This window comes from Python bivittatus, unplaced genomic scaffold (genome assembly GCF_059951505.1).
Source record: "Python bivittatus isolate LINGU-HERP-01145 unplaced genomic scaffold, Pbiv_v1 ctg000580_np1212, whole genome shotgun sequence".
Lineage (NCBI taxonomy): Eukaryota > Metazoa > Chordata > Lepidosauria > Squamata > Pythonidae > Python > Python bivittatus.
Genome location: NW_028277087.1, coordinates 27,734,155 through 27,746,069, shown reverse-complemented (window position 1 = coordinate 27,746,069; position 11,915 = coordinate 27,734,155).

Here is an 11,915-nt window from a genome sequence, read left to right as displayed (position 1 = left end):
TCACGTAGTTGCAACTCACCTTAGCAACTTTATAAGTGTAGGCAAACCTGATTTGGCTTCTGCATATTGTACAAAACAGCCCTAAAATGCAGGGCTCAGCTTTGGCAAAGCTAAAATTAAATTTCAGTCCCACGTACAGAGCCACTGAAATAATATTCATCATCCTAAGGTAAAAAATGGTTTTCATCACTGTGACATCCAGATATGTGGATACCTACATATCCTACTCTGCTATAGAGAAAACTGATTCAGTAAACTTCATGAATTGCACAGTGTTCTCCTTGGAAAACAGAATTGCATAATATGTTGTTATACTACTGCACGTAGTAAAAAAAAAAAAAAAACTTGGGTCACGGAGCCAGAAAAAACAACACATGAAAGGACAAACTGACTACAAGTTCGCCGTTTTGGATGGAGAAGGGTATCTGGCAAGATCCTGCTGCTTTTAGCTCATGTGTTTTTCATTTGATTTAGTTCATGTAAGGTTCTTTCAAGGAGAGGGAATAGAAATGCAGTAAATCTCTGTAGGAATCAGAGCTGTGTGAGTCTGAGAAACTTACTGGGCAAATCAGCTTGTTTTGTCCATTAAATAAGAAGGGTTTGGGAGCCAACTGAGAACTTAATTAAAACGAATGCTTGTGTATGAGTGTATGGAAGGGGGAGATAGCTGAATCGAGAATTGGCATTTGAGGATATGGAAAAGAGGAAACTTTACAGTTTCTTCCTTTTATGTAGTTCTTTTTCTTCTCTTCATCCAAGACAACCCATAAAAATGGAACTATTTGGAAATCTTCCATCAAGCCTTCTGTTGTCTCCTCACTTTCTTACATTTCCCTGATAAGATCATACAAATATACAGTTGGAAAGAACTACTTAGGTCATGACATTCACCTTCTGGTGGAGGCAGGAATCCTCTCTTTTCCAGCAAACATGTATAAAGTGTTGCAGATGTTCATCTCGACTGATGAATGCCTATATTTATTTAAGGATAGAAAGAGACCTCAAGAGATCTTTCAGTGATGCCTCACTGATTGCCAGCTCAAACAAACCAGTTCCAGACAGCTGATCTGCTTCTATAATTTCCACTTCAAGCCTGGCTCACTCTAGATACGCTGGGACTACAGCTTTCAGAATTCCCAGCCAATATATCATGGTGATTGACAATTGTCAGAGGTATGGTCTCATCACATCAATAGGTTGGCAAGTTGGGAAAAGCTTCTATAATGAATTCTAATAATTAAATAATGAAAAATGTCTTCCATTCAAAGGCAAATAGTTCTGGTGCTCCATCACAGGGGGAGGGGGGGAAACAACCCTCCTTTTTTACAGATAAAGCTTCCAGTATTTGAGCAGTAATGCGGGAACTACAAAGTACCACCACCTGTTCAATCTGCAAATCATTCCCAACACACTTAAAATCTAACCCTCATTTTCCCACATTGTCCGTATTGTCTGCAAAGTGAAAACATATTCAGGATGGCATTGTTTATATGCCGGCAAATCTGGATCTTGCAGGGAACAGCTTCAGCCAATCATTGTTCACTCAAAGTTAAGTAGCTGCTGAGTAAAGACAGTGTAGTAGGCCAATCAGACCTCAGTCACTGAGCTCTGTGAAACTTGCTGCTGCCAAATGCAGAGAAGTTTCTGAGCCTTTCTTTAATCATGGCACAATATCAGCAGTTCTATAAAATGTTAATGCAGAACCTAAGCTCTGGTGACAACTTTGTAAGTAACTAAAACTTCATTTTAGGTTTTCTCCTTGGGGTTATCTTGATGAATGCAATTCAGGAACGTGTAACCTGCATGTTCCAGAATGTTTTAGTGTTCCCCAGAAAGAAAGAATGTGTGTGTGTATGCGTGCATGTGTGTATCTCTCTCTCTCAGGGTTGGGGATGCACCATATTCAGAACCCCAAGAGCTAATTCCTGTCCATGAAGATTGGGTTCTAGAAAAAGATAAATCATTCCCAGAAAGACCAAATTTTTGCATTCTGGGAAATAAACAGAACATTCCAGGGAATATAGAAACATAAGATCAAAATACATAGTTTTGCACCCAGTTAGGGCAATTTGTGCTGGGAGGCAGTCACCCGCAGGGGAAAACACCTACAAACATATGAGAACATGCATTATATATGAATCTTCGGGGGGGAACAGCTGATTTTCCAATAGTGGCTAACCCTCAGAACATTTTGCTATTTGTACCTTGCTACTGCTGATTTATCATCAGGTTTGTGCAACGGGCAGTCATGTACAGCAACAGAGATTCAGGAGAATGCAGAGAAGATTCAGAAACATCTAGATAGGCTTGAGCAGTGGGCTAGAATGAATAGGGTAGAATTTAACAGGGAGAGAGAGAGTTCTGCATCTGGATAGGAAAAATATAAGGCACAAATATAGGATAGGAGAAGACTTGACCATGCAACAAGACTTGGCTTAGCAGTAATACATGGGAAAGTGAACTGGGTACTTTTGTGAATCACAAATATGAGTAAAAAGTGTGGTGCATCTGCTGAAAAGGCAAATACTATCTTCAGATGCATTAACAGGATCATAGAGTCCAGATCACAGAAAAATAGTTGTTCCATTCTACTTTGCCTTGCTTCAGATCCCATTTGCAGTATTGTGTCCAGTTCTGACACCATGGTTCAAAAAGAATTTGGGTAGCCAATCCAAAGGATGACTGAGGAGAGATATGATGGAAGTTTTCAAATATCTGAAAGGTTGTCATATAGAAGAAATGGATTTATTCTCTATTGCTCCAGAAGATAGGACTAGAACCAGTGGGTTAAATTTACAAAGAAGGCTAGACAGCAGGACTAGACTCTCTCCTAAAGTAATCTATCTTTAAATATCAGGGGTCCCCTTAAATATGTGTACAGGTTTATCAAGCTCCTGTCCTACTACTGCTTCCATGAAGCTTAAACTACTACCACCCTGTTGTTTGTGTTTTGGCAAATGAGTGGGAAATTTAGATGCCCTCCTTAGAATGTAGTCAAAAGAGTGAGATGAAAGGGAGATATACATGGCAGAAAATCCATGGAATATTGGCCATATTGAGAATATATAATAAATTAATTATAGATACTTTGACATATCAGGTTTATGTAGCATTTAATTCTTAAATAACCAGTAGAATTAGTTAGAATGATCATCTCTATATTGTACAGAAAGAGAGAGAAAGTGGTTTGTTTAAAACTGGGCACATCACTAAACTAAGATATCAGATCCCCAGCCTCTACAGTTACAGCGTCTGTTGAGTCTTGGAAACCAACTGTCAAGGGGAGAAGCAACAATGCAGCATCTTTGCATTGAGGGAATGCAACAATGAGGGAAGAGATGCAGTTTTTGTTAAATTGTAACTGAAGTATGACTCCTGCCATGAACTTCCTGGTTCACAGGTCACACTTTTTTCCATTATAGCACAAGTTCACTCAATGGATCTATGTCAAAGACGCAATACAGCCTACCAAAGTCAATAACATCCAGCCTGGTATCATGAGATGATATGGCATTCTTGAGTCCAATGTCCCTTTGCATAGTTTACTGCTAACACTTATCCAGAAGATCTCTCATATATTTAGATTTAGATTCCCTGGTAGTCAGCATGAGAGAGGCACCACTTTAAGTCCTGTCAGTGCCATGTTACTACCACAGACATGGGAGAGGACACTGAGTTGCAGACTACTCCAAACCTGGGGCAAGCCCTCCACAGTGACTCTAAATAGATAATCCCCATAGTTGCAACAGAACCTTGATTCCCATTCCCATATATACTTTCAGGCTTTTCCATCCAGTCTTCTGTCTTACCTCAAAACAGGTAACTTTGTATCCAGAACATGGAAGTTTTTTCCCTAAACCTGTCATTTACTCTTATGGGAATCCCACACATCCTATGGCAGGAAGGAGAGAATAATAACAACAGGGATCTGTTCAATTTATGCGTCTCTTTTTCATGCACTTGCAATAAACTTGTTCATATGCAATAAAATATCCATTTATTTATCTATTATTTGTCTATCTATTTATACCAGTGTTTCTCAACCTTGTCACCTTTAAGTTGTGTGGACTTCAGCTCCCAGAAATGGTGCCATCTGGGTTCAATTCTTGGAGCTGAAGTCCACACATCTTAAAGTTGCCAAGGTTGAGAAACACTGATTTATACAAAACCCAAGAGTCCTTATGATTGGGTAATCTATAGATTTATGTAATAGATAAATATTAATCAAACCCAAATGATGTCAAAATGATCATATACAAAAGAATGGATATGAACTAGCTAGAACTAACCCTTTTGGATCATGCGACTCAGCACTCTTCTCATTAACACTGACTGAACTTACAAATAAACTCCATCAGGACGGTGCCCAGACTTTTCCAAACTAGGATAAACGAGATGTACAGAATATGTGATTCATTCCTCATTCACACTGAACACGCACAAACATTTCTTCTGATATGTATAGATAATATACAACGTGACCATCCAGAAGTTTGGATGAAAGTAGTCACAGTCATTTGTTGCTTGTATCTGAATAGCATCCAAACCTCTCCACTATGCATTTCTGATTATACAACCAGCCGTAAGTCATATCCATGAAGCAAAGGGTATTTTTAATTATTTATTTTGTTTATTTATATTTCAAATTTAGTCACCGTGACTCTCTGAGTGAGAGAGTCTAATTTTTTTAGGCTTGTGTCTATATTACAAAATTTTGAATTCCCAAAATTTCAGTAGCACAGATCCTACTGCTAATTTTGGTATTCTAGTTCATACAATCTTGAATTTAAGTTTCTAGTAAATATTATAATCCAACTTAATGGAATTCACCCAAAAGAAATATTAATTGGCTCTCCTAGCAATGCTCCATCATGTGCAGTTAATTCCCAATGTTATTTTATATTTAACCACAGCACTCCAGCCTGGATAGATACTTATTTGGAGAGCAGGGGGTCGGTCAACAAATTATTTGTTATTTTTCTTACATATTTCATCTTGGAAGGAAAATTAAGCTAAAAAAATCCCTTCTTGGTGCAGAGAAAGTGCCATCTCATGATCCTATAATCATCTTACGATCTCATTCTCGCCTTTCATTTTATTACAATTTTATACTGCAGATGAATTAGGAAAAATGTTTGTGAGTTGAGTTTATTGCTTGATTATTTGAATCTTCTTGGTTTTAGGAATTAAGAAGGGAGGACAAAGGTTCTAAGCCAAGACATGTTACAGGAATTAAAAAAGAAACCCAGTAACAAATTTAAGGTTGGGTGGGGTTTTTTGCATAGCATACAAAATCTTAGCATATGAATACACATCAGAAAATAATGAATTGTAGAAATAAATATGGGTGTGCAAATCATTCTGAGTTTAAAACATTCTGACCTCATGTTCTGGGGAGCTCAACATTTTAGAGTGTTCTGTTATGAAGTAAAAACACGTGTTTTGAGAGCTTTATTGTGAGCATGTAACAAAACCTGGCTGTTTCAGTTAAGTAGTTTGGAGTGATCCAGCTGGGTTTGAGCACCGAAATTGCCATTGTTTGGGAAACTCTATTGGACTGCTTTTTTTCATTTTTCTTCTCAGCCCAACCAGTATAGTAGCAGTGAACAATCCTATCCAGGGGTGTCCATAGCATATGGTCAAAAAAGTCAAGCTGTGATGCACATAGAAAAGAACAGGGCTTTGATTGTACCATTGTGGCTGCCATCTTGACTTTTCCCCCCATACTCTGCAGACACCCTTGGTTCTCTCCCTGCTGCTCTGGATTTAGACTGGAGGGGATGACATGGGAAGGACTATAGAGAGGAAAACTGCAAGTAAGCTGACTGGCAGGGAAAAAACAATTCTTTGTAGCCATATACCTTCTTCTGGTAAGCGGCTGCTGGTTTTTTCCCCTTAAATTCTTTGTTCTGGAGAAGTTAATGTTCATATTGGTGAGTGGTTTCTGTACGTGTTGTGCTGTGCTGTGCATTATCGTACAGGCAGGAAATAAAGAAATGTATGTGTGCATAGAGACGCTATTCTTCTTGAATGTTGCTAATGCTGCTAAGGTTATATAAATGTAAAGACTAGTAATATAATTGGTTTATTAAGCTTTGGCATACATGTGTGCTCCCACTTTGTTCACTTTACATTAAACTTATTCAGGCACTTAAGAAGTACCTGAAGTGATAAACATCCGTAAAGGATAACAGAGTTACTTTTCGCAGGCTTGCACTGCAGAAAATTGGCCAAAGAGTTGATTGTTTCAAAACATTAAGAAAAGCTCTGGGCAGAGGTACTTATTGAAAAGAAATGTTAAGAGTTTAGCTGTTCTGTTTCTCCTGTAATCCATTGGCTGAATGACCCAGAGGATTTATTTAAAGAAATCAAAATGACCTCTGTCTCTTCTTTCTGTTGGGAGGGGCCTTTTGGGAGAACAGATACTATTTGTTCAGTTGGTGAGACAACAGTATTCTACTGTTTCCTCTACAGATTCATTTTAATGTTTTAAAAATGCTTTTAAAAATTATGCCTTTGGCCAAATTTCCTGAAATGGGAGGTAGATAGTATTCTCAGGGAGACCACTTCAACTATACTTGCAGGCCTGGTGTGAAAACACTGCTGGTACCATCTTTCAGTCCTAACATATGTATAATTTTGGCTTAAATCTCTATCTCTATCTCTATCATCTCTACCTCTACCTCTGCCTCTTTATCTCTAGATATCTCTCTCACACAGAGACATATACAGGGCCAACTTTAGGTTAATGCTGAGGAGACACTGACCTAGAATGCCAAAGCTTAGCAGGTGCCAACATCACCCCTCCTTCCGAATCATTCTAAAAGTGCAAATCTTTGCATCAGTGGGAGCTGGCACTATCAATCAGTGTGGCCTTAGGGCACTATATGCTCTTAAGCTGGCACCGTGTGTGTGTGTATGTGTATGTGTGTGTGTGTGTACGTGTGTGTGTGTATAATATATATATATATATATATATATAGAGAGAGAGAGAGAGAGAGAGAGAGAGAGAGAGAATACACTGAACGGCACAACCAAATGACTGGCATTATGCACAGGAACATCTACACAGTGTGTGAGCCAGACCCTCCCAAGTCCAGATGGGAGATTCCACAGAAGGTCATGGAGAATAACAGGGCTAAGAGCCTGTGGGACTTCCAGATCCAGACGGATAGGCAGGTACTGGCCAATCAATCAGACATCGTGGTAGTAGACAAAGACCAGAAGACAGTGGGGGTGATAAATGTAGCAGTGGTACATGATAGCAACATCAGGAAGAGGGAATATGAGAAGCTGGAGAAGTACCAGGGCCTGAAGGAAGAACCAGAAAGGATGTGGAAAGTAAAAGCTAAAGTGGTCCCAGTGATGGTAGGAGCACTCAGGGCTGTGACTCCTAAGGTGAGAGACTGGCTCCAACAGATCCCAGGAAGAACATCAGAGCTCTCTGTCCAGAAGAGTGCAGTGCTAGGAACAGCTAAGATACTGCACAGAACCCTCAAACTCCCAGGCCTCTGGTAGAAGACCCGAGACTGAGGAAGACACATACCACCCATGGGGTGAGAAGGGAATTTTTAAAAATTTACACACACACACACACACCATAAGCCAAAAATCTTAGGGCTTCTATACATTATTGAGTTTATTGGGCTTATAATTGCTGGTAAGTTTCATGCATGGTGTTAATATGATTTACTGGATTACAGATAACACTGTGTAATACATTGATTATTTACTTAGGATGGCCAGTCATTGAAGTTTGTCCAGAAGAATGTCCTAGTATCCATCCATCCATCCATCCATCCATCCATCCATCCATCCATCCATCCATCTCAAGCTAAAAAATATCTTACCCTGAATGAAAACTTCAGTGTTGGCTGGACCTACTATGATGGCACAGAATGTGCTGTGGGTGGTGATGCATTGTGGGTGGTAAATAACAGATGCTTCTTGGTTGAAAGGAAATTCCTGTATTTGAAAACCCAAGCGTTCCATAGAGTGTGAAACATCACATGTAGTTTCATGAAGTGACTTGCCTGAGTCATGCTATGCCAGTGTCACAAAAGCACTGGAGAAATGGGGGGGAAAAAAGAGCAAATAATGACAATTAGCAACAGATTGACCAATTACTGACACAAAGGATGGAAAAACTTTGCTGAAGGGAACAAATTTTAAAGGCCATAGAAAACATTGTCCTGGACAGAAAACAAAGGGGATGGCTAATCATGGGTGTTAGCAGACATCTTACATACCATGATATTTTGTTCTTATGTCCTGCAATGATTTCTGTCTTTCTGATGGTACAAGAGGTGAAGACAAACAAATGGTATACTTGGCCCTGTGTCACAAAGCTTACTGCATTTGTACAATATGCAGCAAATTTTAGAAATTTTATCATTGACTGGTGCCTATTCCAAATTTTGGAGGGGGACAAGATGCCTTCAGCATAACCTTTCAAATGGCCCTGATCCTCCTCTCAGCCACTGGTAAAGTGGCTAAGTAAGTAAAGAATGGGAGTATTTTTGCTACTGCTACTCTCCAACTCATCCATCTATACTAGGGAAGCAACATCTTGTCTGATGTATTCCCTGCATGGTACAGAAGCCTGAGTGGGTGTCTTATCAAGACAATCCATGAGTCCAGTTTATTTTGGCAAATCACTGTCTTGCATTAGATAGACTGAAGCAAGTGGATAAAAGTCTATTTGATATAGCTATTTATGGAAAATCTAGCTGTTTCCCGGAGTGGAAAGAGATAATAGCACCAGCTGGATTGCTCCATGTCTTGCTTTTTCTCCATCCTGCTGGCAAGCTTGTATCTCAATAACAGCAAAAGCTGCAAAATGCAGTAGTGGGAACACCTGGACACTGGAGAATATCTTTTATTATACAACACTCTCTATCTCCCATCACTGCTACATCAAGAAACAAGTCATCATCTGCAGGGACACAGCTAGGCCAGGTAAGCTCCATTACCTGACGTTCTTGGCATGTCAATGGGGGCATCTTAATTCTGAGGTACCCATGTTTACTGGCCACACCTACTCCATTCTTTCCAAATTGCAGCAAGGGCCTGCGAGCATTAGTTGCAGTTATAGGAACTAAAATCCAAATATGTAGACTGCCAGTTAAAATACACATCTAGATGGACCAATAGACTTAACGGAATGGATGTTATAATTAGCATATATATTTGGTCTTTCCTCTTCAGGAAGTAAAAATCAGTCTAAATCCAGTCCACTTCTACAGGGCATGCATTCAAACATTCGTCTGTTAATTCAGCATTAAAAAAAAAAAAATTAAAAACCCAGCATTTATCGTAAGTTCTCCTAATTAATGCATGTTAACACTTCACTAGAATAAATTATTTTGTGTAGTCAGATTCTCAAATCTATTTGGTAAGTAAAGGAATTCTACCATACTTTTCTGTTACCAGATTTTCTATGTTCAGCCAGCATGCTTATCAGACAGGGGAAAGTCTTTGAATTGGCTATGCTGACACATTTACATTAACTTTTCAACCAGTGGATTCAAGTGTTTGCTTTGGTGGTTTCATGAAGTGCTTCACACTGTCATACTAAGTCTTTGCTGATGTCTTACATGGAAAAACACATAGTTGGAGCTTGCCTAGGATCTGCTAGAACTGAATCCCACTAGCAATTCAAAGCTGGCTGAGGATAAAGACAATAAATGTACTATATAAATTACTTGGTTGATTGGAATAAATTACTTTATTTTAGCCTGAACAGAATAAACATAGCAATATTGTCTTGATTTGGTAGATGTTATTTTTCCATATTGGTCTGTCACTGCTCTGATCCGTCAGATTCTTAGAATTAATAAACATTTCAAATAGACTTCTAGATGCTAATATTATGATATAATTAGCATACAAAAGAAGTGTAAATTGATTTTAAGGATTATATACCACACATATTGCTTGGTTACTCTATTTATGTCCCATGTGTTTGTGAAAGAGGCATGTATCTGTTAGCCACCATGCAACCTTTAAAGTAAAGAATTTAAGACTTAATAAAAACATTCATCTCAACTCTGTCCCTTTAATAACAAACAGAAGGGGAGAGTGCTATGCCCTAGCAGGTGGGAACACCTAGCTGACCTTGGCTGATCCAGAAGCTAAGTTTAATATTTGTTTAATATTTGGATTGGGGAATGCCTGGAAATTTCAGAACTGTGGATTAGACTGGGATCAAAAGAAAGAAAAGAAAATGTCCTGGAAGAAGACAACTGAAGCCATTTCTACAACCCTGCCAAAAATACTGTATGGATATGATCATCAGGACTCAAACTCAACTTTTGGGCATCTTTCCTTTTTGCACATTCTCACCAACTATGCAACTCTAATCTTTTGCAGCCGTTTTACACTGCTACACAAGTGTCTGCATTGTTGTACTCTGTCCTCCCATTCAGCTGACTGGTACTCCCTGTAGCAGGACAAACAAACCCAGAAGCCGAACAATGCTTCATCCCGTTTCTCGTTCCCATATTTGCTTTTCACAGTGAAAATTCCCCTGGATAGTGAGGGATACAGCTATAGGATAGTGGGGAACAGCCAAGCTGGGAGACAGGACAAGCAAAACATCACCTCCACCACAACATAGTAATGCTGTGAGGTCTTTAAAGAATCCTGATTCTTAACTCAAATTATTTCCAACAACTTATGGTTATATTTTAAAGGGAAGCTGTTAATTCTAATGCTTGTAATAAGATGTCACAGATAAAAAGGACTTTCTTCCTCATGACTTGCTGTTTAGTGCAAACAACATCATTGCAGACTTTATGCTATAAACAGCAATGAAAAAAAGGGCTGATATTCTCTGAGTGTAAAGATAAAATTGCTTTTATACGTGGACATTTCAGTTCAGTTATAGCTGAAACATACATTGGCCCTGAAAGTACATATCCAGAGATGGAGTTTGTCATCCTGCCAGTTCACTCAGCTTTTGCCTTCAGCAGCTTCTAGCAGAGAATATTTCCAGTCTTCTGAGAGGCTTCCAGTCCTTGCTTAAAGGATTGATAGCAATGAAAAATATGCTGTACGAGGGATTCCAGAGGTACAGGGGCAGTTTAGGATTCAGAGCTTGGTGGTGGTGAGTCATCATTGCTAACTTTAGAAGATTTCATCCAGAGGGAGAGGAAATGTGTCAGATACAAAAGCAACTAAGATATGCATTTAAATCATCCATTTGTTGTATAGGAGGTTTGGCTTGTTTTAGTTCATGATTATATTCTCCAGGGCTGCTATAGTGGTAAAAATTGCTATAATGTCAAGATATCATTGACCAGTTTCTTTTTAAATTGTTGCTGTTGTTGTTGATAAGATGAAGCAAGTTGCCTTTGATACACATATTATGTTATTTAGTGACTTCTGGCAAGGTGGACAGCATGTTCCAGTGCCTTTTCCAAGCCAGCAGCTTTTTGTTTGTTACATTCCAGATGTCAGCATAGATGGATGTCATCCTGTATGGATGTACAGTCAAACTGGGAGGGATATGACTGGCAAGAGCATTGACAGATTTATTAATAAAGGAGTTTTGTTATGTTACAAAGTTATAGCATGCATTCTATTATAGGAGCATGAGTAGATTATCTAATCAGCAGCTCCTACTGTTGTTTTGACATGAGAGAAGGGACAAGAAAGCTTGCAGCTGATCTATGCTTCTGGCAGCAAACATGTGACTAAAGTTCCCCACCACTATTTCTCCATGGTAAAAAGATAGGCTGAGAATATGATTTACATGATGAAAGTTGGGGATATGAGGCACTGTCCATCTGAATAGCAGTTTTCCTTTTAGCTACCCCTCCCCCCCAACACTCCCACTGAGAATCCCAAAAAACTGCTGGATGTTTGCATCCAGAAGGGCTTTTGTTTTTTAAAAAAGTATACCTTAATATGAT